Source organism: Sinocyclocheilus anshuiensis, unplaced genomic scaffold (genome assembly GCF_001515605.1).
Source record: "Sinocyclocheilus anshuiensis isolate Anshui unplaced genomic scaffold, SAMN03320099.WGS_v1.1 scaffold835, whole genome shotgun sequence".
Classification (NCBI taxonomy): Eukaryota; Metazoa; Chordata; class Actinopteri; order Cypriniformes; family Cyprinidae; genus Sinocyclocheilus; species Sinocyclocheilus anshuiensis.
The window spans coordinates 29,664-33,242 of record NW_015546045.1 but is presented as its reverse complement, the minus strand read 5'-3'; the positions used below and the strand labels follow the sequence as shown (position 1 = coordinate 33,242).

At 37.0% G+C, this 3,579-nt stretch overlaps 1 protein-coding gene and 1 long non-coding RNA gene across 2 annotated transcripts in view; one reads left to right on the top strand and one right to left on the bottom strand.

Moving 5' to 3' along the window:
- LOC107698995 (uncharacterized) overlaps positions 1-3,401 on the top strand; it is a 5,490-nt gene extending 2,089 nt beyond the window's left edge. The window contains exons 3-4 of the long non-coding RNA XR_001635407.1: positions 1,009-1,012; positions 3,390-3,401. This is a non-coding gene — a long non-coding RNA (uncharacterized LOC107698995). The remainder of the gene's footprint in view (positions 1-1,008; positions 1,013-3,389) is intronic.
- cygb2 (cytoglobin 2) overlaps positions 1-3,579 on the bottom strand; it is a 36,591-nt gene that overhangs the window by 7,229 nt on the left and 25,783 nt on the right. The gene's annotated exons all lie outside the window — the stretch shown is intronic.

Genomic DNA, 3,579 nt, shown 5'->3' with positions numbered 1-3,579 from the left:
ATTCCATGGCAACCAATGCTGATATCACTGGTTTTATTGCCCAAAGGAATGTGGGCAAAGAAACTCACTAATTTTCCTCATAGGAAAGACAAGAGAAATGAAGACAGTTGACCCTGAGAGGTCAAGTAAATACTTACAGCGGATCTAAATATTATGATTAATTATTCATATTTCCCCTTTGAGCTGATTCGCTACACCTAAGATATGCTTATCATTGTTTTTCAGTATACCATAGAAACGTGTGGAAAATGAATCAACAAATAATGACGCAGCAAACTTTGCAAAACACCAAATTTAAGTCACTGCCAAAACTTTTGGCCACAATTGTAGATTCCTTGGATCATGCCGAGAACATTGATACCAATTATGACATAATTGGCCTAACTTCCTAACTCCTCCTAGACCGTTGGTCTGATTTTCACCAAATTTGGCTCAGATCATCTTCAGATCATGCTGGCAAAAAGTTATGGATTTCGTGTCGATATACGAAACCGTTATCATTTAATGCATCAACGAATTTGCTGTAATGATGCCAAACTGTTCTGAGGCTGTGTCTCTGCAAAGCTTTGACATATTGACACCAAACTCTTTATGTGCTATTGTCACCTCACACTGACCATGCCACATCAATTTGGTAACAGCGCCACCTATTGGTCAAAGTGATAAACCATTCATTAACGACTAATAATGAAATTTCCAAAAATGCTAATAACTTTTGGTTAAATTACCCTTTTGTAATGAAACTGGACTCAAAATATTCCTTGGGTCTTTCTGAAAACACTGATACTAATTTTGCCATATTTGCCCGAACGTCCTGGGAAAATGGCTTCAATTACTCATTGCTACAGTTGGTCTGATGCTTGCAGCCTTGCTTGCTAGGGTTGGCCACCCCACTCACAACTGCTGCTTCGGTCACGTTTTCTCTTGACAAGAAGTGCATTTATTCAGTTGCAGAACGACTGAGAACGAGAGACGTTTCAGACGTGAGCTCCACTTCACTTCAGCGAGTCAAGTGAGCGTGGAAACGGTACTGTGTGCTCGCAGTACGTGCTCTACAATTGCACACACAAAAGTGCCGGCGCGCACTGTAGCATATATCTTTTCATATCAAATCGTGAAATAAACTACGTGCATGCAATGTCGTGGTCAGTTAAGTCATGAAGTCACATTTAAGAACATGTCTCTGAAATGGTTTTCAAAACTGTCCTGGAGCAGCCCAGCACTGTCTCCCTCATCTAACACACCCGATTCAACTCGTCAGCTCTTTAATAGAGACTTCAAGACCTGAAGTGGGTCAGAAAGGTAAAAAGAGTAAATATGATGCGTGTCAGATCTGCGTCACGTTCAGCAGCGGCAACTCTTAAAGAAATAACAGCCAAAACAACCTAATAACCAGCTGCTGTGATGTCTATTAATCAAAGGACAAAGGAAAAAAGAGGGGAAAAAATAACTTTTATAGCTTTAAGGATTAATCTATATTTAATTTAGAATTTATTGTTTGATAACTTCAATTTCAATACATTTCTGCTGAAGGGCACAGGTAAATATGAAATTTATTTTAATGGGTTTATGTGAAGATTCTTTTAAGTTCACTTAAATTAGAAGTTATTTTTTTAAGTCTTATAAATGTTCAAATTAATAGCTCTCAATTATACTGTAATGTTGAATGGCTATAGTCTATGGTTAAATATGTCTATGGTCTATGTGGGGGGGTTATAGAGAAATCAGTATTGGTATCATTGATACTGGCCTTCAGTCATAAAAAAAAGATGCCATTAAACAAATATTTAAAAATATACTGTTTTCATGTTGTTTGTACATTAATTTGAAGATTGAATGTGAAAAAATTGCAATATAAAAGTATATTTAAAAACTTTAATGTTAGGATTAATCGTGATTAATTTCAGAAAAATGTTTGATTAATTATTATTTTTTTTAATCGATTGACAGCACTAATATATATATATATATGTGTGTGTGTGTGTGTGTGTGTGTGTGTGTGTGTTCTGTAATTCATAACCACTGTGTGTACTCTTTTATTTACTTTCATACCCATTCAACCAAACTGGTGGTTTATACAGTCTAGCAGAATGTCTTTGTGTGTTCTGTTCAGTGTTTGGAACACCGTACATTGTTCGGTTCCGGTTGCAGAGCCCCTGCAGCAGGGCAGTTGGGTGAGTGTAAGGCACCATAGTCGTGGGACAAAATGCTGCTCTTGCTGTGTTTCTTTCTTATTTTGAACATAAAAGAATTTGTTTTAAAAATGTTAGTATCCAAATAGTTGATCGGCACCATTGACTTCCATAGTAGGAAAAAAAATACTATGGAAGTCAATGGTGCCCATCAACTGTTCAGATACTAACATTTTCAAAATACCTGTTCAACAGAAGAAAGAACCACATACAGGTTTGGAATAAATGGAGGGTGAGTAAATGATGACAGAATTTTCATTCTGGAAGTGAACTACTGCTTTAAGAATCTAAATGAATCTTTCCACAGCACCTTTGGTTGCAGGATGATACACTGCAGTTCTGGTGTGCACTATATTTCATTCATCCAGAAAAGCAGCAAAGAGTGAGTAAGTAAGTTGCAGTCTGTTATCTATTGCCAGGCATTCAGGATTTCCATATTGGTTAAAAACAGACTTCGGAAAAATCCAATTACAACAGGTGTTTTAAAGGAAGGTGTAAACGCTACTTCAGGCCATTTTGAATAATAGTCCATATGATAGTATATCTGAGGCATAAGAATCTCTCACAATTTGTCCTACTATGTACAAACCCAACTTCAGCCACGGAGCCCCAGGAAAAGGCACTGGCTATAATGGAGAAGCAACAGTATTTGCCATTTCATCTGACTCTTGGCATAACGAGCATGCTGCAATCTGTGTTTGAACTGTAGCATCCATTAATAGGTATGCATTTGCTAAATGTAAAAACTTATTTTTCAAAATAAATAGGTATGCATTTTAATGTATTTGCCGAATCTAATTTGGATTTTTAAAATATATTATTTATTTATATATTATTATTATTATGTTGCATTGAGAAAGCCAACATACTGTTGTGCTATGTAAACTTATTATTATTATTGTTATTATTATTATTCTGAGACCAAATTTTGCAACTGTATCTCCTAACATAACCTTCCAACCTCTTCCTATTCTTCCCACTTCCTGCACTCTACCTCTGGCGGCAGAAGCTAGCGTGAGGCTGCCTCCGCTAGCCGCTCAAGCCCAGCCACCTTACTATTACCCTTCCTCTAGCTCTGCTCCCTTTCCCTATCAATTGCCCGCAGCCCCCGCTGCAGACGCCCGCATAGAGCCTCACCAGTCAGCAATGAAAGCGAATTTGTCAATCCAATCTCCAATCTCCAGTCCATACTCGCAGAACCAGATACAGGGCTCCAGACAAAAAAAAATAGAGTAAGGAGCCATTGGCTCCTATAAGAGAAAAACTTAGGTGCCAAATTATGTTTTTAGGTGCCACAGAATAAACGTGTTTTACTTATTTTATTATTATTATTATTTTTATTATTTCCATCTGTCAATATTTGACTCATTTGATAAAGAGATTCTAT